This window comes from Equus asinus, chromosome 6, assembly GCF_041296235.1.
Source record: "Equus asinus isolate D_3611 breed Donkey chromosome 6, EquAss-T2T_v2, whole genome shotgun sequence".
In the NCBI taxonomy this organism is placed as follows: domain Eukaryota; kingdom Metazoa; phylum Chordata; class Mammalia; order Perissodactyla; family Equidae; genus Equus; species Equus asinus.
The window spans coordinates 92,606,725-92,633,709 of record NC_091795.1 but is presented as its reverse complement, the minus strand read 5'-3'; the positions used below and the strand labels follow the sequence as shown (position 1 = coordinate 92,633,709).

At 42.4% G+C, this 26,985-nt stretch overlaps 1 long non-coding RNA gene across 1 annotated transcript; it reads left to right on the top strand.

Moving 5' to 3' along the window:
* Positions 1 to 207: 207 nt before the first annotated feature.
* LOC139045611 (uncharacterized) lies at positions 208 to 24,046 on the top strand. The gene is made up of 3 exons (XR_011504312.1): positions 208 to 473; positions 703 to 891; positions 23,697 to 24,046. It is a non-coding gene; the product is annotated as an uncharacterized lncRNA (long non-coding RNA).
* Positions 24,047 to 26,985: the final 2,939 nt, after the last annotated feature.

Genomic DNA, 26,985 nt, shown 5'->3' with positions numbered 1-26,985 from the left:
GTTGCCTTTTGCAGTTGCCAGAGTGAAGACGGAGTGGAGGATATTTTAAACAGATAGACCAGAGCTAGTAAGACAAATGAGGAGGCTTTTGCAGAAGGAATGCCGTGAGAAGGTAAGTGCTTGAAGTCGTGGAGAGGGGGCAGATTTGAAAGATATTTTTTTGTTTGTTTTTTTTTGGTTTTTTTTTTGAGGAAGATTAGCCCTCAGTTAACTACTGCCAGTCCTCCTCTTTTTGCTGAGGAAGCCTGGCTCTGAGCTAACATCCGTGCCCATCTTCCTCTAGTTTATACGTGGGACGCCTACCACAGCATGGCTGCCAAGCAGTGCCATGTCCGCACCCGGGATCCGAACCAGCGAACCCCGGGCCGCCGAGAAGCGGAACGTGCGAACTTAACCGCTGCGCCACCGGGCCGGCCCCAGATTTGAAAGATATTTAAGAAGTAAAATTGACAGAACTTGACGTGCTCGGGTTGGTAAGCGAAAGAGGGTGATATATGAGAGTGGGCCTCAGTGTGTTTTTGGGTGAGTGACTACATAGATTATAATGAAAGAAACAAAAGAGGTTTCTTTTTTTTTTTTCATGGGACGGAAGTGGGTCTAAGGAGTCCAGTTTTGGAAATTTTGAGTTTGAGAAGCTGTGGACAACCAAAATGGATATGTTTATCATATGCAATTTGATGTGTGGGTTTGGACCTTTCGCAGCGAAGTCAAGATTCAAGAGTCATCAGCACATACGTGGCAGCTGAAGCTCTAGTCGTCAATGGGATTGTTTCTGTGGGCAACGGCAGCTGCCAGAGGCTTGCGGAGAGGGAATTGAAGTGACCCGGTAGAAAGCTCCATCTGGCCGAGTGCAGGGCAGCCTGGACTGGCTGGGCATGAGAACGAGAGCAGGTAAGTCAACTAATGAACCCACTTCGGCAATCTAGGCATGACAGCATCGGAGATGATATGCCTCAGAATAGAGAGGGTGCAAGGACGGATAAATAGAAGTGAGCCTTTCTAGAAAGTTAAAGTGAACAGAACTTTTCAAATGCTTGTACTTTCTCTTCACTTGTATTACTCTTTGACCATGAATGAAAAACACAAAAAATAAAAACAAGGTTTCCCCCAAGTACGTCACCTGCAGCCAGTCCGCACACCACAGCCTTCTGACCTGGTGCTAGGGAGGGAGCCCATGGTCCCATGATGTGGACTTAGATCGGGCCAGATAGAGCAATGACTGCACTTATGAAGGGACTGGGGCTTTCAAAACAAAGGCCTAGGGAAACGCAATAAACCTCCAATGATCATGTTCAACCTTGCAAAGTCTTAAACTATTCACTCTTTTTATCACTTGCAAGCTCTTTCCTCTGACATTCCACAGGGCTATTTCTCTCCTCTGAATCCTTCAGAGCTTTGCTTTTATCGCTTGCAACATTAAAAATAATCCCTTAGACTTTGGACTTGTCAGTTATTTATAGACAAATGGCAGAGCGGCCATGCCAAGGCTGCGAATACGGAATGCTCTGAGACTCCTTTATGCTTTGCATTATTCATGTCATAACCACCTAACTTCTCCCGAAGTCCTTCTTCCCCAATTTCTTTTTACATTCTCTAAGCTCCCAAACTGAATTCTGGAGGCAAGAATAGTTCTCATCAGAAGGCGAGAGGAAAAACAATTTCCTTATCAGAAATAGAGCTATTTTTATTCACAGGCAGCTCCAAATAATGCATTTAGAGTTTGTTGATGAGATGCCATGATGCAGTGAGCTGAAGCTGTCTTTGTGACTCAAGAAAACTTGGGTGCATCCAGGCCTTAAAACAGGGACATAGCCTATATACCTGCCAATTGTCTTCCGATAGATACTCAGACTTAGGTTTATCTTATGGCATGGATGTATGTAGGCAGGTAGATATTATCAAGCACTTATATGATGCATACCACATGGCTAAGCCATACTTTTGGTGATTTACAAATATTTACTTGGGGGATAATCAGATTTAGATGAGGTCATGAGGATGGGGCCTTCATCATGAGATGAGTGTCCTTATAGGAAGAGGAAGAGAGACCAGAGTTCATTCTCCACTGTATGAGGACACAAAGAGAACGCAGTCATCTATAAGCCAGGTAGAGAGCCCACATGACGAACTGAGTCAGCCGGCACCTTGATGTTGGACTTCCCATCCTTCAGAATTGTGAGAAAGAAATGTATGTTATTTAAGCCACCCAGTCTATGGTATTTTTTTCTTTAAAGAGCAACCTGAGCAGACTAAGACAATGTCTCATCAAGATGAGAAAGAAAAGGTCATGAGATATAGTTACCTAATGCAATTTTTTTTTAACTTCATCAAGGTCAGAAAGAGAGAGAGAGAATAAGGAGGAGGAGAGGATCCGGGAGGGAATGTCCTATCTGACAAGAAAACATTCTCACACAATGCCTGTTAGGTATGTCATTTAGTATAAACTTAGCGCAAGTCAGTAAGGCAATACGCAGCAAGTCTTGTAAACATGTATACACTTACAATGCACAACATTTAAATGAAAATTCTCAACTAAAATCTGGAAGTAGGATATGGTTATTATCTCAGGTCTATCCACCATTCCTGATTGAGGTATGTATTTTATTTTGTTTAATTAAATTAAATTAATTAATTTATTTATTTTAAAGATTTTATTTTCCTCTTTCTCCCCAAAGCCCCCCAGTACATAGGTGTATATTTTTAGTTGTAGGTCTTTCTAGTTGTAGCATGTGGGACGCCGCCTCAGCATAGCCTAATGAGTGGTGCCATGTCAGCGCCCAGGATCCAAACTGGTGAAATCCCGGGCCGCTGAAGCGGAGTGCGCGAACGTAACCACTCAGCCACGGGCCGGCCCCGAGGTATGTATTTCAGTTCAGTTTAGTCTTCTCAGGTTACCAAAACAAAATATCACAAGACTGGGTGGCTTAGACAAGAGAAATCTATTTTCTCACAATTCTGGAGACTAGAAGTTGAAGACCAAGGTTCGAGACTATTTGACTGCTGCTTTCTTAGCATTCCTGCCCCTCCTCTCCATGGCAGTCAAACTTTGTCTTATATCTGTTGTTGATTTTAGGTTGGAATTTCCCATATTGCCTTCTTTAGTGGGATATTTCTGCTTGACATTGGTATCAGATTCTGCGTTCAAGACGATTTACTTCCTCTTCCATGGGGGTAAAGGATTGTTTTCTTCTGTCCTTCCCTTGCTGCAGCTAATCTTTGCTGATGCTCCAGGCATAATGAACTTTACTGCTCCTCCCCCTAGTGGCTTAAGGGATTGGAGTCTAGGAAAGTGGGAGGTGTTCTGTGAATGATCCCTCATAGCTGTCAATTACCTCCTGCATGTCTGCATAACTGAGGGGGCCCCTTCTGGTTTACGCGGCCTCCAGGCTTTCTAGTGAACACCTCGTTGAGGCCATGGCAAGGAGGATGGACATGAGTGCAAATTCCCCTTTTTTCTAGGGCTTTTGGTTGTTCTGAACTTATAGGTAAGATCACACTTGGCCTTTAATACTTTGTTAAAATTATAATAGTTTGCTTCTTACTCGCCTACATGGCAGCCACTTACATCGCTTGTGTTTTGTTACAAGCGACAATTTGAGTTTCTCCTTGGGGAGGATTGTCCTTGTTTGGAATTCGGGCCATGTGGTTGTCTTGTAACCTCGGCTCTCTGAGGAGCTCAAGAAAAGTGAGGACTTAATGTGATAGACCAGTTATACTCTCATAGTTACGTTCTTTGCAGCTTTTCTCATCCGAAATGAAAGCAGAATGCCACCCTTTTAGGAGATTAACTCTAACATAACGCTCTGAAATGAAAGAAAGAGAGAGAGAGAAGGAGAGAAAGGGACAGGAGAAGGAAGGAAGGAAGGAAGGAATGTAGCCTTTTTACAGCACTTTATCATTCATAAAGTATATCCCCATATCTTATGTTACTAACCAAATTTTATTGAGCTCTGATTGAACGAGGTACTTATGAAACCCAGTCCTATACATGTCAAGGATTTCATATATATATAAAATCTCATTTAATCATCACATAGAGCTTATGACATGCATGCTACTATTATACTCATTTTACAGAGACTGAGACTTAGAAAGTTTAATTTGTTCAAAATTATCCAACTAGGCTTTTTTCATCATCATTAAGCTCATTTCTTTTTTTGTAAGCCCCCCAAAACTATCTGTGCCATAGGCATTATTGCTTTATTTTACAGATGAGACTGAAATCTAGACATAAGTGACAGCTACAAGATCATAGAGAAAGTACGTAAAGGGTGGGACCATTGGAAATAGGTGTTTTGATTTTGAGTTATGAGTGCTCTCCCTTCCACAAAGATATTGGAAATGACCTGAAGCAGGACTCATGGAATATCCCCTCTAAATTCTCCACAGCACTTTGCACAATGCCTAACACAGGATGGAACTTAAATAAATTATTGTTGAATGAAAAGGAAGGAAGAAGGTTGAGAGAGAGGCTTAAAGAAGGGAGAGAGAAGGACAGAAATAGAAATAGAAGGAGGGTTATAAAGACGAAGAGAACAAAAGGAAGGGAAGTCCATATTTATACAATATTTGTGAGAGAAAAGTAAAATTTCCTTCTCCATGCTGTCAGGATGGGATTTTTAATTTGTGGAAGTCATTTACTACAGATGTTGCCTTCCGTGTAGCTGGTCTGATCACCATGACAAAGGCGCTGCCTGATCTATAAATAGATGGTCAGATTGATTTCCCATCCTGCCCTGGTTCTCCTGACTGCTTGATGAGTGTGACAAAACGATCGATGAGCGATTCCATCCACCCCGACTACAGAGGCCCCACCTACACTCTCTTCTGGAAGATGACAATCAGGCTCAATAAACCCAGCACAAAGGAGCTTCAAAGACATGTGTCCTTTCAGAGGAGTTGAGCCAGAGCCCATTTCCATTGCATCAAAGGGAACCGTGATATAATCAGCCATCCAGCCTGAATCTATTATTAGTAAGACAATTTGGATCTTTCCTTTGCCTGTTTGGATCAATGTTAACTGGAACTTACATGGCCAGAGCTGATGTCAGTCAAGGCTCAGGTCTAAGAAAGCTATGCAACTGGACACTTACAAGTCTCCACTGTAAGTGTTGCTGTGATATACTGGAGATGTCTAGAGCTGGAATCGCAAGAAAGGACTTCGGGTCCTACCACAGAAGCTCTTGACATGAATAACTCATTTATTTACCCTGAGGCTCAACTTTTCCTTCTCAAAAGCGCTTAAGACCATAGCTTCTGCAATAAGACCGTAGTGGTCAAAGAGCTAACTCTGTAATTCTGTGAACTGGGACAATTTTCTTAACCTCTAAACCTCAGTTTCCTCACCTATCAACAGAGACAGTGGTAGCATGTCCCTTAGAGGTCCTTGTGAGCACTAAATAGATTGTCTGGTACACAGCTTCCATGTCACATTATGATGACAAGAATGATGACTAGTCTCACAGTGTTATGAACATTAAATGGCACAATTATATAAGGTGATTTTTAAAATATTAGGATGATATTTTCATTATTATTACTGCAATCAGAAGTATTAAGGATGCTTAGTCAAGGTGTCTAATAATACACATTCATTTAATTAGTATTTATTATGGACATATGAAGCAATTGAGTGACCTACAAAACCAGCAAAGACTTTTGTACATTGTAGCAAAGGTCAAGAATCACATACTCCTTAACCTGTTAAGACTCATTTCTTTTTTGCAAAGATCAGTTTCACACTTATCTGAGGGGCTTCACCTCTAATAAGTGGTTACATCAGATGCCATTTCTCATGCTAGTCTCCAAAACTGGCATATTCATGAACAAGAAAGACCCAGTCTGAGGGGCCCAAGACAACCTTAAAATCGCTGTGTCAAGTTTGCAGAATTTGAAGACTCTTTCATTCATCCGAAAGTCTTCATTGATTCGAAGATTTCTTTGATGTTCTGCAACTGTTTGGGCACTGTGCTCGTCTTACACTTGGTAACAGTATATAAACTCATTGCAAAACCACCACATCTGTGTAAAAGCCAGAGAGGGAAGCTGAGTCCTATTTAGAGCAGAGAATGAGTTTCTCACCAGAAGCTTAGTGAATTGCCTGATACAAGGGTTGGCATCTCTCCCAAAGGTGAAGTCTGAGATCAGGAATGGAGTGTGCTGAGATGGAAGAAGCCCAGGACATAGGGGCCATCTATGTCATGCTCAGTTTCTTCCTGATGGCAAGGCTGAGCCAGACAGTAGGCTAAGGAAGACAGGAACTTAGAGCATTTGAGTGTGAAGAGGATCACTCTGTCAGCAGCATCAAGCACATACTTTTACTTTGCTGTGGTGCTGAAAGATTTTCAATACTTAGCTCAGAATGTGCCCTGGGGCACGTGCGTCACACGAATCGGAGAATTGGTTTGGCGTAACTAGATGACCAGGTCAGCCTGTGAGATTGTCGCTTGTGGCTGGTATGACTTGGGGGTACAGTAGGTGACTCTTGAGTGTGGGGAAAGATATCCTAGAACACATACCCAGGTGTCCTTTTACTGAGAGTGAGACCCTTCATTCCTCAAAAGAGTCCAACTTCCAATGCCAGGGCCTCTGGCAGAAGAAAGAGGTTTTTGAGTGAGTGACCAGCATTAGTTTCTTTCCCTTCCTAATTTTTAGGGCTTAGAGATTGGGTGTGCATGGAGGGGGAGGAGTGGATAGCAAAAGAGGCAAGAATGTTCCTACTAGTAGACTGTCGAGAAGATTAATTAGATAGAAGTAAATAGAAGGATGTGTCTTCATAAATAAGAGATTGAACAAATGAGAGAAGCAGTAATTACTGTTTTTCTTTCACTAAAAAATAGAACAAAAAGAGAAGCATCTTTCTTCTTCACAGGTAGCGTGCAAGCTATCTGGAGAGGTGGACAAGCAGACAGGCCATTCGGGTATAGGTCAATGTAAGAACTGGCCTCTTGAAAGCCCAGGAAGGACTGCTTCAGTCCCTCTAGGCAGCAGGGATGGGCACAAGCTCAAGAAAGGATTCCCAAAGAAGGTGATGGGCTGAACTAAGCTACGGAAGGGAAGGACAAGTGTCATTGGATTGTTACAGGATTTGGAGGCAGAAATTTAAATCCTTCTTGAGTTAGGTCTTCTTTCTAGAGAATTAAATGTAAGAAGTGAAATTCAAATTCTTGTGGAATTGGTTTCCTTTATTAATGATGCCTAATGGCCTGTAATTAAGGCACAACTTGTTAGCTAAACCAACAATTACCGTTTGTTTGAAGTGCAAAGAGAGAATAATGAATGACCTTATTCAGCAGTTTTCCCCTTTTAGTGGCTTTAGCAAGCATAGTTTGAGTTTCTCTGTCTCTCCCTCTCTCTCTTTTCCTTCCTTCCTCTCCTCATCCCCAACTTCACCCAGACAGGCACACACACACATACACACAGAGTTGAGTTCCTAGATTTATATAGAAATTAGCCTTCTCTCTTTTCAAGCATTTTGGAAGAACGATCCTTCATTTAAGCTTATTTCACAGCTTTCTTTACCACTCCACCTTTGCTCCAACTCCAGGTGTCAGTATCAAAATGAATTTCAAACAGAAAGAGGGATGGGGATGGATGAGCACGATAGGAAAGCAGTCATGGCTTGATTAGATGGTAGAACACCTGAGAAACAGGACCACGCTGACAGTTTAATTCAACTTCAGTATGAGATGGATTTCCTGTTGGGGACAACCGTTGCTACATATTCATAACTGAGAGAGACAGAGAGACAAAGAAACAGAGAGATTTCCAGGGAAAGGAAAGTTAGGAGAGGAGCCTGGGGAGCATATCTAGACTAGCAGTTGTCATTCTTCAAAACCAAGGGTGGGTGCGGGAGGTGGGCGTAAAGCTCCTTGTAGCCATATAGCCTCAGCCTGGTGGGGAAAGAGGGGGCAATTTTTTGTCACAGGCATTGTGTGGATGTTTGGAGCAGAGGCGAGGGGGGTACGGTTGTGTATTTCCAAAGTATGTGCTATTGCACACGTCTGTGCATTCAACAGATAGGGAAACAAATCACCAGAGGACCAGATGTAGTTGTTGTGGTCTGTACGATACAGAGAGAGGAAGCTTGCGGTACGTATAGGCAGAAGACTGAGGCTTCTCTGCATGAAAAAGAAAGACGTGGCCGTTTTGGTATTGTTGGGACTTGGGTTGCTCTTAGCCCCAGAAGTGGGTGACTGGAAAATGCATAACCAGTATGACATTAAAAAAAAAAGCGCCTCACACCAAATATCCAACACAGTTGTTCTCATAACTGCTTCTTGAAGAGCTCACCAGTGCTCTGCCTAAAACTAATTGTTACTTAATATCAGAGCCTCCTTAGACAGATCTTTAAACTCTTTAGAAGATAATTGTGTATAACTATCGATTAAACCATGTATAACCCTTCTACAGTAGATTTGGTCTTAATTCTCTGCTGACTTGCTAAAATTCCAAATTGAAAGGATCCCTTTGAGGAGTGTGTGTGAATGCGTGTGTGAGAGAGAGACTGAGAGAGAGAGAGCTCGAAACTAAGACATGGAGGAGTGTTGTTGGAGGCAGATGCATCTGAGTTCAACCTCTCTACCTTTCATTTTCCTTACCTTTAAAATGAGGCTGTAAACTCATACTCATTTACATACACTGGGAAAGCTTTACCAGTGTTAAATAAAATAATGTAAAAATCCGTTGTGTAATATCTGTCATTTAAGTGGTAGCTCATATATAGTAATAGCTACTATTTATTCTTATGGACTGAATTGTGCCCCCCCCCCCAATTCATGTTTTGACACCTTAACCCTCAATGCAACTGTATTTGGAGATAGAGTCTTTAGGGAGGAGATTAAGGTTAGATGAGGTGATAAGGGTGGAGTCCTAATCTTACAGGATTGATGTACAAGAAGAGGAAGAAGACCAGAGCTCCTTCCAAGAGCACACAGAGAAAAGGACACGTGGAGACACAGCAAGCTGGTGAGAGAGCTCTCACCAGAAACGGGATTTGCTGGCGTCTTGATTGTGGACTTCCAGCTTCCGGAACGAGGAGATGTCTCTATTTAAGTCACTTGGTCTGTCGTGTTTTGGTATAACAACCCAAGAGCAGACGAAAGCACTTATTAAGTGCATGTTAAGTCACCTCTCTTGTCCCACCCCAGCTACCTCAGAGTAGCTTCCAGAAGGCCAAGAGTAGAGAAACTCATCATGAAATGCGGTGGGGAAGGGGCTGGTTCCCACGTGATGGAGCGCTCACTACTCAGAACATGCACATCAAGCCCCTCTCAGCTCTGAAGATTCTAGAGACCCTCAGCTCTGGCTTCGTCTAACCCTTTACAGTTCTTGGGTAATACATAAAAACAGGAGCCCGCAGAAGAGGTAAGCCTCCTCTCTAACTTTACGTGAAGGTCATTCTCTTCCAGACTAGGTGGGCTCCAGAAGAATTTCAAAGAGGGTCCATGGTTTCCCAAGGCAGAAGTATATACATTTTCACAGAGGGTTTCAGTGAGTCAAGAATAATAGAAAAGACTGGAGAAATGTCTAACAAGATTCTTTTAAGGTTAAACCCATTAATACTATGGGAGCCAATGGTGGAGGTGTATAAAGAAAACAAAACTGAGCAAGATCAGTAATCAAACGTGATCAGATCATGCTGCTGCAGACTACTGTTCCCCAGAGTTGGAAAATCAGGCTAAAATATGACTTCTTGTAGCTGTCTGCACTCCAGTGCACGCATTTCATGCACAGTCTCTGACTGAACATAAAATTCTGCAGTGACAAACTCAAAGATGGCGGGCAAAACAGCCCATGTCATTTAACACTGGGCAACTATAGTTTAAGATTTAGGATAGATCAGAATGAAACTGAGCCATTTGCAGATTCTTTTCACTCAGAGACCCTGATCATATGGATCCGAAGGGGTGATGAAAACAGCACAGGTTTTTAGGTTTACTTCTCTGGGTCCAGTTCTCAAAATCAGCCAATGTTTGGTTGTACAAGCTGGCCTATTCCTTCTCAGGACTCAGCTTCCTCTTCTGTTGAGTCAAACTGATAATGCATATCTCTCGCAGTGTCTGGATTAAATAAAAGATGTTACCTAGGAAGCCCGTAGAAAAGTTCCTGGTGCATGTTAGATGCTGAAGAATGGTCAGGTTTCTTCCTTTTGTTATGAAATTATTGTAGTTTTTAAGCATTGAGAGAGAAAGCAGGGCAGGGTGCATGGGTCTTGCAGTCAGAAGACCTGGCTTTGAGACTTGGATCTGGCATTGACTGATGGACAAAATGACTACAGGAAATGCACCAAGCCTTCAGTTTCCTCATCTGTGCAATAGAAATAATGTTCTTCATACTTTCCTTTGCCTTATGTTATGAGATAGCAGGGAAGGTGGTTGGAAGTGTAAAGCATTATACCAATGTTCAGTAAGTAAGGGGCTTAGAGGTGGGAGAGTTCTTCGTCTCAGAATAAGCTCTACATTAATAGCAAAAAATGCAAGTTCTCTGCCCTGAAGGTGAGGAATTCCAGGAGAGGATCGTGCCTGTAGTAGTAAGTGTGTATTTTTACTGAAAATATTTACCCCTTAGGTAATGCGAGCATGTCCTTCCTGGTGAGATCTATCACGGTATGCAAAAATATGATATTATGATAACCAAGGAGTTATAAATAATAGTGTTATCATTGATTTCTAGTCCTCTTCATGTGATCTGGCTGAAAATTTACAAATTTTAAACTAAATTATAAAGTCAATATTATTGTTTTTATATCAAAGATAAATTATTTTTAAAGATAAATAACTATGTTAAGGCAAGATGAATTTACATCATGGAACTTGAATTCAGACCCAGGCCTGTCTCATTCACTGTCTCCACTCCAACTCTGAGCTCTTTAGAGTGTCTTGTGGTCCATTAACTAGTCTTGAAGGCCAAAGGCTCAGGATGGAGACTCCATCGCTCATCACTATATGGATGATATTAAGTGAGTCATATGTTTTACATGTCAATTTCCTAATCTAGAAGATGAATGTATTGATGAATGAATAAGTACTGTAGGGTGTTTCTGTATAATCATATGTAATTTCCAACAGTTGGCTAGAAGACAAATCCTTACCAGTCCAAATTTTGAGTTTTTCTCAGCAGACAACACGGATCTATTTCTGTGATCATAACATTATGGATAAGAGAGTGACAATGGAATATTAGAGGAAAACTAAGGAGATCAGGGCATACCCTGGAACTTGTGACTTCCAAGTCTGAAAACTACCCTAGAGACCCATCAGTAGTGTTCTCTGGGGTGTGCCTGGAGGGCACGTCCTAGAATTCCCTTCCTTCCCCACTGGGAGCAACTTTACCAGCCCTATTACGTCACAATGCACTTTCTGTGTCTCAAAGAAATGAGATTTTTGTAATTGACTGAATTAAAAGACTTGAAATTATTTTTATAAATTGTGAAAAATAAATTTAAATTAGTTAATACTTTAAATATCATCCACCATTATCAATAGAAACCCCAGAATCACAGGTAAACTCTAAGCATCATCTCATGAAAAGACTCATAAATTCACACCTTGGATAGTCACCAAAGATGGTCACCAACAATTCTTCCCCTCCCCAGAAACACATTTAGCTTCTCCTATCAAAGGTGGAGCCAGTTTCCCCTTATCTTGAGTCTGGACACTAGCTGATGACTTGTTTTCTCTAATATAAAGGTGGCAGAAATGTCCTTGTGGACCTCAATGCTTGGCCCTCAAGAAGAATGGAAGGTTGCTCTATTGCTTTCTTGACACCCAGCTACCATGCAAAGAATGTCCAAGCTATCCTGCTGGGGAGATGAGCCTTGTGAAGAGACCTTTGAGGATGAGATGCCATATGGGGAGAGGGGCCACATGGAAGGGATCTGAGATACCCTAGCTGACAGTCAGCATCAAGGCCCCAGACATGTGGGAGAGGCCTTGTTGGAACTTCTAGCCAGCCCAGCCGCCCACTGACTGCAAATCACTGAATGACCATAGCAGGTATGTGAAACTGAAGAGCCACGTAATCAACCTTATCATCATGAGAAAAAAACCCATATCATTGTTGCTTAAACCATGGAGTTTTGGGGTGGTTTGTTATGATATAAAAAGGGATTGAAATTAAATCTCCAATCAGGGTCCCTCTGTTGTGCTGTGAAGTGGGATGGCATAAAGTGTGTGTGCAGGGTGTGTGTACAGCAGGAGGCAGAGATCCATGTATTTCCCTAATACCACCCTGCAGAGTCTCTGGGTACCACTGATGCATAAAATTGATGCAAACATGAAGGATCAGTTCAACTAAACAGTTATAATTTATTAATGATATGTCTTGAGAATGTACTGATTAGCCTTGTCTCTGATGTTTGCAAAAGTTGCAGATGAAAGTTTACTGTAGTTCACTCCACAGGGCTCCTGATTAAAGTTATACATCAATCAGCTGCCTCAGAGTCCATCAGTTTTTTGGATCCTCTTGAACTCTATGCTTATCCCCTTGATCAAAACTGCTACATGAACACTTGGGGGAAATGCCCTCCTTGCCTCTTGGCAAAACTGATATGAGGCAATCAATGCCACTGGAGGCAATGTAGAGCATATAACATTAGACGATTCAATGATATGTGAAATCTTGGGTTCAGAAATAAATGGAATTCTAAAGCCAGGCCCGATGCTCTATGCTTAGAATCACCTTTTTTGTGGAGAGGAGAGGCTACTGAGGTAGATTATGAATGAGCTTTCCCTGCCTCAGCCTTCTTTTTTTAAAATTTTTTGTGGTGAGGAAGATTGGTCCTGAGCTAATATCTGTGCCAATCTTCCTCTATTTTATATGTGGGACACCGCCACAGCATGGATTGGTGAGCGATGTGTAGGTCTGCGCCGGGGATCCAAGACTGCAAACCCATGGCTGCCAAAGCAGAGCACATGAATTTAATCATTAGGCCACCAGATCAGCCCTGCCTCAGCCTTCTTAAATAGACAAACTGTGTATTAGTCTTCTATTGTCATATAACAAGTTACCACAAACTTAGTGGCTTAAAACAATATAAATATGTTATCTCTGTTTCCATGTGTTCAGAGTCCAGATAAAGCTTAGCTGGATCCTCCACCCTGGATCTCAGCATGCAGAAATCAAAGTATTATCTAGGCTGCATTCCTTTCTAAAGTTTGGAGTCTCTTTCTAAGTTCACATAGTTGTTGGCAGAATTTAGTTTCTTGCGGTTGTAGGACTGAGATTCTTGCTTTCTTGGTGGCTGTCGGTCAGGGCCACTCTTAGCTCCCAGCGGTTACCCAGAGTTCCTTGCCACATGGTCCTCTTACTGGCCCTCTTTTAACCTCCAGCTCACTTCTTCCAGGTCAGCAGGAGAACCTCTCACTGCAGTCTGCTATGGTGGACTGATAAACTATAACACGATCACGGGAGTGACTGTCCCATCACCTCTGTCATAGTTTATTGGCTAGAAGTAAGTCAAAGGGTCCACCTGTGTTCAAGAGCAGGAGATTAGGTAAAGGCATGACTCATCGGGCGTCCTCTTAGAATTTTGCCTACTACACTGTGGTAGGAGAAGTTGCTCCCAAAATGTCTTCAGAAAAAGACTGAAATTGTAACACCAGCAGTGTGCAGAATAGCTCTCAGATCATTGTTGATCCCTCTGTGAAAAGGCACATACAAAGCCATTGTAGAACTAAGGGAGGCTGACCAAGTTCAGAGGCAAAGAGGTGAGGTGAAGGACAAAGACAGCTGTAAAAACGCATATTCGAGGTGCCAGGGATGTTAGAATGGAACCTGCTAGGTAAAAATCTGAAGGCCTTGAGTGTAGATAGAAGGGATGTGTCTTCCTCCAGATTTTCCTGAAATACCAAAGCTCTCCATCGGGCGGTTTCTTACGATTATTTTTTTCTGGGTTTTCCCAAATTAGTCTGAATAGCTGTAAGGACATGAATCTAAATTGTTAAGAGTAACTGTGTATAGTGATGATGACTCTTGTGAACGATGCTCCAGTGAAGGATTTCTTTACTTTTGTGGAGGCAGATTTTAACTGGGTAGCCACGCTATGCTTGGCAATTTCACGTAAGAACTGTATTTAATCTTCCCGAGGAGATAATGCTATTTCCACTTTCAGTTGTAGAAAACAAGGCCCAGAGAAAGAAGTAATTCCCGCTATCTAGACTGTGGTTGCCTTAAGACGAAAGAATGTTCCTTGCTCATGTCTGGTATTCAACGCCTTTCAGATCATAGACAATCAATCATGTCAATCAGTGGGTATCACACAACTACTAAGTGGTGTTATCAGGATTCAATTCCCAGTTCCTCTGACTTCAAAGCCTATGTCTTTCTACCTTCACAGAGTCCTTTTCATCTAAGTTGGAGATCCTCCCTGTTTTCTTGGAAATCTATCAAATGATCCTGGGTGGTCATTGTTCATGTTACTCATCATTCGAGCTATCAGTAGGAATGCTTCTAGTATTTCAGAAAGGGAGTCATGCATCAAAAACGATTACAAAGTTCCGAAAGCTGACCGTTCCAGGACGTGTAGAAGGGAGGGAACAGAAGGAGAGTAGGGATGGGTCAAGGGCATGATGAGTAAGATTCTTGCCTTGGCCGCAAAATATAAGGAGGTGCTGAAAAACTCAGTAATCCTGATAAATAATATTTTAATGCAATATTTAAAAAATCAAAATTAAGGCAAAAACATTCATGATGAATAAAATATCAAAATTTGAAATAAAGACAGGATCTGACCCTGCATTTATCCTACTCACCTCACTTGCTTCACTCTCGTTGCAGCCCTGAGGGAGGAGAAGGGAGGAGAGGGAAGCAGCAGGAATAGCGTCAGGTAGAATGGGAATGGAGAAAAGATCCTCTCATTCGCCCATCTCCCCAGCCTTCCAGGGACCGGAACCGGGAAGAAGTAAAGGACTCCTGGCTCATAGAGATCAGGTTCCAGAGACGTGACTGTCAGCTCTAGAGAAAGTGCTAAAGCACACAAATTCCTTAGTGAACGCCCGGATCCATGGTTTCACATGGGAAGATTAGGTCTCAGGAGGCTGTGTTCTAGCCGCTAGCTGGGACTCCAGCACTCACTCACTCTGTGGTTGGAGTTGGTGCTTTTCTCCCCTCTGGGCCTCAATTTACCCATTTGTAAAAAGGGAATTTGGTAACGGATGCTTTCTGAGGTCCTCCTGGCTCGGATATTCTGGAGAGCTGTGGACTAGCAGTTCCCAGGGAGGATGCCCTGTCTCTTTCTCTATGCAGAAGTGCGGAATTCTAGAGAAGGCTTTCCGATGGGTCACACTTAGACATCTGCCATCTGCTGACTCCTTGGCTCTTTCCTCTTTTGTTTGGTGGTCAGTGGGTCACAAGAAGAGGCTAGTAGCCATGCCCACCAGTCCCCAAACATCAGGCCCCATGGAGGGTCAACTGGAGTACTTATCTTCCTGTAACTCCAGAAGATTGGAGCTGATAGTATGACATTGTTCAGCTCCCTCATAACTGGGTTTATGTTTGTGACAATGGTCACTGTGTAAGGATCCATAATTATGTAATTATATTTGAGAGGCAGTTCCGCCTAGTGGTGAGCCCCAACACCTAGTGGTGGCTACTTTAGACTTTTGTCTCTGCCTCTTACTGGATGCATCGGTCAGAGTACAGCCAGGATGCAGAGAACATAAGCACCTTCAACCAAAAAAGAGAATTTAATACAAATTATTGTTGATGAGATATCATGTTGTGACTAGGTAATTGAAAGGGTAGGAAACAAAATCTAAGGTATCACAGAGGAAGCAACTGCAGGATGCATCTATAGCCCATAGGACTGAGGGATGAAGGGGAGAGTTTTAGGTAACTAAATCATTGAACTGTAGCAGAGGACCCTTTGGAGCTAAAACACAGACCTCTGAGAAGGGGACTGGCTGACTGGTGTGCTCTGAGGGGCACACAACAGAGCTTGTCCTGCAAGTGGTGGAAAAACTGTAAAGTGCATTCAGCTGCAGCAACAGGAAGCAATCACTTCTGCCTGGGGAACAAGCGTAATAGCAGAATAATGGTGGACAGGAAGTGATGCAAGCAACAAGCAGGAAGGAGCCAGTCCCTTCAGCCTTGCAGAGACCTATGGGAATCCAAGGGGGATGTGCTTTGCAGACCCCAGTCTCAGCATCACAAAGCAGAGAAGAGAAGGGTGGTTTGGAGCTGAGAGTCAACAACTTAGTAACTGGCATGCTAGCTTTTTGATCTCAGGCAAATCACCTGGCTTTTCTGTGCATCTGTTTAATCATCGTAAAATAAGAATAATAATGGAATTCTCTGCATAGGGTTGCTATGAAAATTAAATTAGCTAATACATGAAAAGTGCTTAGAAGAGTACCTGGAACAAAATACGTGCTCAGTAAAATTTATCTGGGATTATTAGACAGGGGAAAGAGGAGACAACAAATTCCTCTGCCCTGCCCGAGACACTAGATTGGCGTTTTCCATACATTTTGTGGCGTAATTTCCAGAGTGATTCTGAGAAGTGTCATTTTCCTGATCTTTATACCCCAGGAGAGTGAGGTTTGGAGATCTGAGGAGTTTACTGAAGGCACTTGGGAGAAGGATTTTGTCGAGCAGGGCTTCCAGTCTAGATGCGTTCCACTCCAAAGAGCTGCTGTTTACATGGCAACATCCTGCTTCCTCTGGGACAAAAGATCCAGGCAATTCTAATTCTTATTTCACCACTCACTTACAGAAAGCCACGCTAGGCTTTACTCTCTCTAAACCCCAGATAAGACACCTGTAAAATTGGAATAAAACACTTGCTTGGGACATCTGATCCAACTTTGTGAAAAAGAGAAAAATTGATCTTAATAGACAACACGTCCAGCAAGAAAGAATAGGGAAGAACCCCAAGTCTTACGTGGTAAGTTCTGCCCTCATACAATATGTGTGCCCCTGTAAGTGACAGCAGTGTGCAAAGCATGCAACAGAAACCACAGGACTTAGGGGAAAGTGGGGTTACAAGACTCAAATCTTCATCAATGACACACACTCACAAAGACAGTCACCCAACTAAAGGAGTAGCGGAGTTGTACACATGCTAAATGGTGAAGACATACATACACACCGCAATAAATATGACGCTTTCTTTGGAAAACACCTGGAGCTTGCTGGTACAAGTGAGCGTCAGAAGCAGGCAGCTTGTGAGCTATTGCGCAGCGGAGGAAAGAGAGTGATCAGAAATTGGAGGGAAAGTTCTAACACCAGATGTGGATGGCTGTGGTCACAACACATTTAGGGGTCTGCAGGAGCTGGGGGATGTATGAAGTGTGTGAATTTTGCATATTCCTACGGAGCTCGTGTCAGTCGTATGCAGTTTCCTGCAAATGAAATAATGCATATACAAACACAGATTCATGTTATGATCAAATTATTCCCTGATGCGTCAGTCATGCTGGAACAAATTCATATTTTTAAAACAAGCGTTTTGAAACTGACTGCTTTTAAATCCAAAAACGTAGCCATAAAAATACAAGATGGAAGAGGCATGAGTTAACAGCCATGTGGGTGAGGCCATCTCCTGGGGTGGCAATCAGCACAGTGTGAAACCAGCGTGCTGGATTAATGAAGCCCAGTTTGCGTTAAGAAATAATATAGTGTGACAATAGCAGCAATAATAATAAAGTAGCTATTCAGTGTTTAATCTGTACACATGGCTATGATGCTGGATGATTTACTTATCTCATGGTATCTCGTTGATTCCCCAGAATAGTGCTATGAGGAGGATTTTTGCAGAAGCAGAAATAGTGGTACATAGGTAAATCACTTGCCCTTAGAGTGAGCAGTCTGGAATTTACATTTAGGCCCCTGTTCCTGAAGTTGTTTCAGAAGAGACTGGACAGTCATGTTTTACAGAAGAGATACAGGTGTTGAGAAAAAGTCTGCTTCAACTTGCTTGTGTGGTTAAAAATAATAACAATTATCACATGTAAAAGCATCTTGGAAATTTAAAGCATTCTTCACAAATGATGTAATGCTTTATTTCAAAATGGGCTATTATAACACTTGATGCTTCTTTTCTCAAAACTTTCTTATATATAACATCTTAGTAAAATCTCATAACAACTTTGTGAAAATAAAGTAGACATTCTATCCCCATTTCGTGGACAGGGATCTGGGTGGGAAAGATGATGCTAATTTATTTAACACAGTTACAGAGAATCTCTTCTGTGCCAGGCAGAGCCAGTGCCTTCCCTGCAGGAGATGCTGATCTACTGAGATGATGGATCACAGAAAACCTTCATTGTGCCTCAAGGCATGTGGATACTATCATCTCCATCAATCCTGAGACCAGAATTAGGGCAGTTGAATCCTAGTCCAAGTAGTTTCCACTGGACGATGCTGCTCCCTGTGTCATCTGGTGACAGAACCTGTATCTTTCCTGCCCTGCTGAGTACAAGTTCATCTTAAAGGCTGAGTCCTCTCTGACTAACCAGGCTAGACTCTCTTGGGCAGAATGACGTCACTTGGACACAGCATGGTCTCTATCTAGATACTTTGGACTAGAACCAAAATATCTGTCAAAACAAGGTCATTTGAACTACTTATTTGTTTTGCAGAAGTTCCCCATGCTCTCCCCTGCCCACAGATTTACCCCCTCTTTGTTTATGGGTGTGGAGCCTCATCTTCACACAACACTGTGGTGTAATTGTTGTTGGACCGCTTGCCTGCCTGTCTCCATCACTAACCAAGAGCTTGCCGAGAGCAGAAACCGGCTGTACTCCTCTCAGGACTACATAACCGAGCACAGAACTTACATATAAGTGGTGCCCAATGTCAGCTCCATGAGGGCAGGGACCAGGTCCTCAAATATTCAAATATTTGTTGACTGAATGCATGATAGCTCATGAAAGGTCATTTTCAATAAATCAATTAATTAAATAAAAATATATCTGTGCAAAATTGTGTGGTCAATGAAAATAACTCCAGCAACTTTATATGACATGGGGGAAATATTCAGAGTACAATGCTGAGTGAAAAAAAATCAGATTGTAAATACATTAGACTCAGCAGATCTCCATTGTGTTAAAGAAGTGGCCTCTGGGTTGCAACGCTGTCCCTGGGTTCTGAGATTTGGGGTGACTTTTGCTCTCATCATTATACCTTTAGGTCATTTTCCAAATTATCTAAAATAAATCTTCCTTACTTTGAAAATTGGGGAGAAATCACTTTCAGAACAAATAATTTCATTGGACGCTTTAGTTGGTATGTTTATTTATCCGGATGCCTTTAGGGCTACGATGACTTCTGATAAGGGAAGAATTGAACACAATTGTTTTCTTTTCTTGGCCTTAAGAAGTCCAAACTTTCTGTTAGTTCACTGACTCTGGGAATTCTCACAATTGACTGGTGGTCCCCACAGGGGGCAGCAGCCCGAGGGAAAGCATCTTTATTTCTGGGTTTCTATTACAGAGGCAAGAAGGAATCTAGGAACTCCGCAGCCTTCCAGCCGTGTTTTATTTCACTTTGTTTATTCTAATTGTGTGGGTTTGTTACAGTGCCTGGGGGTGGGGCAAAATTAAAACATGCTAGCATCGACTAAAGCAACAATGATTTCCAGTATTTTCTTTTCAGGGTCCCTGGTGTTCTGTGGAAAAATTGTTTCAAGCGTTAGTCTCATACTGTTATTTTTATTTTGTCACAGTATATGCCACCTCAAAAATAAAAAGAAAATTGCCTTTATGAATATAAGTGCTTTTCACAATGACGTAATCATTCAATATTCAAAAAAACAGGTGTCAGCACAACATATCACACAGGCCAAATCGGGTCCACAGCCTATTTTTATGTGGCCTGTGAGTGAAGAATGTTTTCACATTTTTAAATGATTGAAAACAAATCAAAAGAAAAATAATGTTTCATGACATGTGGGAATTATCTGAAATTCAAATTTCAGTGTTCATAAGTAAAATTTTCTTGGAACACAACCACATCCATTCAATGGTGCGCTGTCCATTGTGGCTTTTTCGCTATGACAGCAGAGTTGGGCGGTTGTGACAGAGACTAAATGGCCCACAGCCCTGAAATATCTGCTGCCTGGTCTTTTATAGAAAGAGTTTGCTGACTCCTGTAACAGACCTAAGTCAGCATTGAAAGGAAACTTGGAATGTCCTCAACCTCTATCAAGGTGAAACGAAATCAGACTGAGAAACAGACTCAGAATTTGGAGCCAGGAAAAACTAGGGAAACATGCAGAGTCCCGTGGAGACATGGTTCATCCTCTCACCCTCTCTCATCTGAACGGCTCCAGCAGCCTCTGAACTTGTCCCTGCCTCTCACCTGGATGCACATGCTGAACGCCTCCCACCTAACACATCTCTCCCTGCCACCCTCCACACTGGACCGGATTTATCTTTCCAAAGGTGACATGTGATGGCACCCCTTTCCTGCTTAAAGCGCTCCAAGGACTCCCAATGGTCTACTGTAGGTCTTCCCTCTGTGCGTTGAGGAGTCCTGGATTCCCTGGAGGAAGATGTAAGATGCAGAGATGGCGCATGACGGTCTGGTGAGCAGGCAGGTTTGTGGGTCCCCCTCTCTGTGCCCTCATCTCAACCAGAAAAGCTCTATTTTTGCCTCATTTATATATTATATTTCATTTGAAGAAAAGATTCTGTTGTTTAAAAAAACCAGCTTGAAAATCACTAGTGGATAAAATTTAAGCTTCTTGCCATAGTCCTGTGTGATCTGGTTTGGTAGATGGTTAGTGCTGATCAAATGCGTTATGTGCTCCCTTTCATTTCCCATGTCCCTTCAGAGAATGGGGTTATGTGACAAGTTCTTGCCAATGACCTTTGAATAGATGCAACTCCTGTCACTTCTGGGCTGAGATAGCTAAGAGCCAGTGTACCTCTTCCATCTCTTTTTCTCTACCTTGGTATCTTTAAGGCCACTTGTTCAGGATGTTGTAGCTAAAAGATGGCAGATCATGTATCGGTCTACGTTCCTGAATGACCATGTGGAAGATTATCTTTCACCCTGGCCTATTTTAAAATGAAAATTAAATGAGAAACAAACTTCTGTTGAGGAAAACTTCTGAAATTTTGGCCTCTATTTATTAGAAGAGAATAACATTCCTATACTGACAAATGCATCTGGCCTTTGTACACACATCATTGTTGGTTGGTTGATCTGTTAGTTGGTTGATTAATTGATTCATTCATTCAGTGACAACATCAGACATATACGAGTAGCCTAGTATGTGTTATGCTAGATGATAAGGATATAAATATGCATCAGCCATAGCTCCCAACCTCGAGGGGTTTACAGTTGCATCACTTTCTTTTCATAACTCTCACGACACAAGCCCCACCTCCACATGGACCCTACATTTTAGTCATTCTGAACTATTTGTATATGCCTGAACTCACCAAAACATTACACACCTCTTCCCTTTCCCACAATGCTTCTCTTGCCTACAGACTGAGAAATCCCAGAATCTGAGCAAGTGATACCATAGCCTAGCTAAAACACACTATACTATTTCCTATTGTGCCTAAATCTGTTCAATCCTGATGGAAGAAAGTAAGCATGAAGCCTAGCAGTCGACTTTGCCTAAGTCAATTTGGCCAATGGGTCACATGATCCAAGGAAGAGAGAAAACTTACATTGCTCACTGTGATGTCTTCATTTCATGATGCTAAACACCCAGACATTAAGAAACACATCTGGAGCACTTCTGCCTGGGATGACGGGAACGTTCTCCATCTAGTCTGTCAGATCCTGCAGCCACTAGCCACATGTGGCTATTGAGCAATGAAGATGAGGCTGATGTGACTGAGAACTGAGTTTTTAACTTAATCACTTTTAATTAATGTAGATTTAAACAGTCAGCTGTTTCTGCTTACCACCTTATTGACCTGTATAGCTCTAGAGACTATTTAGACCTGTTTCTCTAAATTTTTTTGGTCAATGTGGCCTAGAAACGATATTTAAAAAACAACTGTAAACACATTTGGAAATAACAAAAGAGAGGTGCTTGCCAGCTAAATGCTAAGGCTTAATTGTCTCCGCCAATGCTTCCTTTAGACTTCTTTTGGCATTTCTCTCAATTAGATACAGCTCTGGGCTCTAACCCAGGCCACTAGACTAAAATCCAAGGTTTCCAGAGTGGAGCAGTCCCCTGGGTTGCTGAGGCCTCTGCTGTGAGGCTGTCTTCCAAAATATCAAAGCAATAAATTCAGTAGTAACATTGGAAGCATTCAAATACAGCTATTTTAAAAATATTTATTCATTCTTTCAAAACATCAACAAAATATTAGAAGCCCCATACATGGCAGACACTATTATTCTATGCACTTGGCATACGTCATTGAACAAATCAGAGAAAGATTCCTGACTTTCTGGAGCTTAGATTTTAGTAGGGAGATACAAACAATAAATATAAATAAATATAATAAATAGGTGGTAGTAGAAATGCTATTTAGATAGAAAGAGAGCAGGATAAGAAAGCCACAGACGGTGATATTTGAGCAAAGACTGAAAGAAGGTGAAAGAGTATTGAATATCGGGGGAAGGCACATTCTAGTCATGACTTCTAATTCTCTGAGAAGCAGCACGCTCCAGGGCTGGGGGGGAGGGCAGGCGTAGGGCCTGGCAAAGGTCCTGAGTGGATCTGAGCCAGAAACAAGGGGGTATGCACCTAGAGGACCTGGACAGGGGGTAGGGTGCCTCAGGGAACCGAGCAGGAAGCCATGTTAGAAGTCTGGATCTCTCTAGGTTGACGGCACTTTCATGTTGAATGACTTTGACTTTGCCCACCTTCTCTCTTAGCAGAGAGGGCAGAGTAGTAAAACCAACACACCTCATCCTCCTGGCCACCAGCAATCTAGGCTTCTAGTCAACCTCTCATCTCTAAGTATGGGAGGATCTTTCTAAATACTGCTTCCTTATGGATCATGAGGTGATTGTACTGAATTATTCTGAAGGGCGCCTTCGACCTCTAACAATCTCTAACTCTCAGGAATTTTAGGCACATCCAAAGTAGATTGGTTTGCTAGGGCTGCTGTAACAAAGTGACACAGGCTTAGTGGTTTAAACAATAGAAATGTATTGTCTCAGAGCTCTGGAGGCTGGAAGTCCAAGATCAAGGCATCAGTGGGGCTGGTCCCTTCTGAAGGCTGCAGGGGAGAATCTGTTCCAGGCTCTCCCCCAGCTTCTGGTGGTTTGCTGACCGTCTTTGGTGCTCCTTGGCCTGTAGACACATCACCCCAATCTCTGCCTTCATCTTTACATGGCATTCTCCCTGTGTTCATGTCTGTGGCAGAATTTCCCTTTTTTATCAGGACACCAGTCATATCAGATTAGGGCCCACCCTACTCCAATATGACCTCATCTTGATAGCTAATTACATCTGCAACAACCCTAATAGGATCTCATTCTGAGATACTAGGGTTGAGACTTCAACAGAGGAATTTGAAGGGACACAACTTAACCTATAACACAAGAGCGAGACTGAGAAACTGAAGCCTGCCCTAGAGTAGACTGGCTCTATATTCTTTGTACAGATATGAGCAACTCACAGATTTTTCCCCCCAAAACACTTCCTTCTACACCACCCGGTGATCATTACAAGAGGGACTTATTGAATAGCTTAAAAAATCATGCTGACATTGATATTATAATGATTTTTAATGTAAAAGAGAAAAAAGTTCTTATTTGGATCTCTTTTCTTCCAGAAATGGATGTCTATTTTCAAAATATTGCACTGGCAGCTTCAGCAGAAGCAATCTATCGCCGGCAAAGGAGGAGCTGCGCCAACATATGCATGAAGATATCAATACAAGTCTGGAGTTATACATAAGCAGAGGGAGTGCTGACAGGGAGCCGGGCAGCCAGCCACGAGGAGCTCTCCTATAAAAGGCAGTGCTTCGGTTCCCTTACAAAATACTAGCGAGTTGTGCTCGATATTCATAGAAGCTAGGGCAAAAGAAATCTCCCGTCTCTATTCTGAGAGTAACTTGCCATTGGCATGGATCCAACTGGAGAAATAACAATTCTCTAGTTTTCAGAATTGATCAATATAGCGTGTTCTTACCCTAAAATCTGGAATGCTGTGTTTTTACTGTTGTTTCACAGATCAATAAATAGAAGGCCTAAGTGACATATTCAAGGTCACACAGCTTTAAAATGGCAGAACTGGGATTAGAAATCATTCCTTCAGAAAGATTGCAAAGTTCATATTCTTTCCATTGCCTCCATTGGTTCCAGCCTTGAAGACTGGGTCTGAAATCTAAAAGCTAGGAAAAAACAAAACAAAACAAACCACTTTAAGATCAATACATCTCTAATTAAGAAAGGTAAAACAGAACAACTCAAAGACTCTTTAAAGACATAAAGATTAACAATCTCCCCCGTTGTCAAAGTATGATGATAGGATTAAGAATACCTGAGAGTGCTTGACAGCTTACTAAGTGTTTTCACACTTAAGAGCTCATTTCATCCTCGGACGGTTATGGGGTGGTCACCTGTTCTACAACAAAGAAATGGAGGGTCAGGAAGGTAAATGACAAATTTAAGATGTCACTGCCAGGATGTGGCTAAGCAGAACTCAAACCTGTATTTAAAGCAAAACCAAATATTAATTCACCCAATCTACTTTTCTTCCCACCATTTGTTTGCTTTGCTCCTGGTCCTTCAACGGAGCAGGAAGGCCAATGAAGGAAGCTTGAAGTGACCTCTCACTGCCCTTTGCTCTGATGATGGACCCCTCTAGTCGTCTACCTTGCCACTGCTGCTCCTGGTGATGGCTGCTGGTGCTTCTTGGTTTTGCTTTGCGGGGAGAGGTGTGGGGTGTGGGGCAGGAGTGGGGAAGCAGGGGACCCTCCTCGCTGGCTGGGCTGCCCTGCTCCCGTTTTCTCCAATCCTTAGCTTTGGTTAAGAGACAGTCTTTCTCCCTCTCTTTCCTCTGAGCAACCCACGACAGCTGGCCTGGCTGCCTTCAGTGTCCCTCAATCCTTGACCTCACTGCTTGATGGGAATAGGGGAGTGGCTAGGTGGCAAGGACACCAGACTCTCACTCTTTTCTTTCCATTGTCAGGCTCTCCATGGACAATGCCTTCCCTCAAGGGTCAGATCCACACTTCAAAAAGCTGATAGACATGATTCCAACCAAAGGGACAGGGAAGGATGCTTTATGTGTCCTGGTCCATCAATGTGTCTCCTCTAGGGTTGGCCTTGATTTATACTTCTATGAGACTCCTACACATCTGTGTTTCCATTTCTTCCTCGAGTTTATGGACACCTAGAGGCAGAGACCACGCCCCACATTCCTTTTTGATATTCAGCATCTAACATGAACAGACATTTGGGGATTTTTTGTACGTGAAGAAGTGCATGGGTCTGTAACAGAATGGGTGGATTCTGTGATGGCCTGTTGAGAATTTGCTATAAGAAATCTTTTGAGGTGGAAAACAAGATGAAACACAGCAAGTTGGTGTAGTGCACAGAGTCAAATACTAGAAGTCAGCAGATCTGGGTTGTCATCTGAGGTCTGGGGAACTCGTGGGACAAATCCATCTTAGAATTTACCAGCAGGGAAAAAACTCTCTCTCCCAAGAAACTTTTTAGCTTTTTTCTCTTTCAAGATAGTAAAACTTACTGCACCCATCCTATTCCTTTTGTAGTTTGGCCCTAGAAAGTATGATGTTAAAATAAACTCAATAAGTTAATCTACTTTAGGGCAAGGGAGTGAAGAGAGAATTTAACTTTCTAGTCCCCCTAAGGGGTTTCTTGACCTTATATGCCTTACAAGGATCCTTCTATAATATATGCATGCTTGATTTTAGGCTAAATATTTTTTGGAGGCAGAGTTAATAATTTCTAATGACCTTCTGCTTATGAATGCTAATTCAAGTTCTAAATAAGAATATCGTTTTATTTCAACCATTTGAATCTCAATTGCATCTGAATGCCTTCTCAATGATTGTTTTGAATAATTCATAGACTATTGGGTGGCCAACTCATTGATTGGAGCTCTTTCCCATCAGGGTCTTAGAATCCCAAGCTCAGGGCTGGAAGGCCCGTTTCCACCAACCATAATGTCTCCCGCCTGGGTTTGAACCCCTCTAATGCCAGAACATGCACTGCTCCCCGGGGCCTCTAGTCTATAGTGTGGGAAAGTTATACCTTAGATTGAGTCATTCTTTATATGTCTCCAGATTATTGGTCCATATTTGGTGTTGATGCATAGCATCATGCGGAGTATTCTTCTATTTCTGCTACCTGGGTGCACTTATGGGCCTATCTTGGTGTCCTACAGTTGGATTTAACATGTGCAGAATTATCACTCTTACATGAGATGATTTGGAATTCTTTCTGCACTCCAATTTCTCTCCTCAAATGTATTTCAGTTTGTATTATTGGGCATTGCAATTACTGTTTCTTTTTATTCTGTTTTTGCAAGTTAGCTAATTATAGATTCACTGTGTTTTTGAGCTAGGTTAGTGACAAGGAAAACTTACTGTAGAATCTATCAATTATGTGGAAGAGGAATCTGAGGCCCAGGGAAGGAGGGTGGCATGTGAGTGGTCACCCAGCAAGTTAGAGATAGTGCTGGTGCAAGAACGTAAGCACGCTGCCTTCTCTGTTCCACGTTCTTCCAGACATTTTCCCCTTCCCCTCAGGGCCTCAATGAAGTTTCCTCTTTCAAGCTCCAAAAGTCAATGTCTGTGTCTGTTCAAATAGGTGACTTATTCCTTCTTGTTTTTATTCACGCATATATCCACCCAACTGGTACTTTATGAGCGCCAGACCCCGAGTGGGCATATATTTAGATATTATCTCACCTGGCTTGACAATAACACTATCAGTTCAACTTCTTGACCCCACATTACCAATGAGGAAACTGGAGTTTTGGGAGAAAAAGTGGCGTTCCTCATGTCACGTGGTTGGAAATGGCACATCTGTGGTTCACGTCCAGGTCTGCCTTCTGCTCAAGATGCTGTCCATTCAGCACCAGAGGTCATG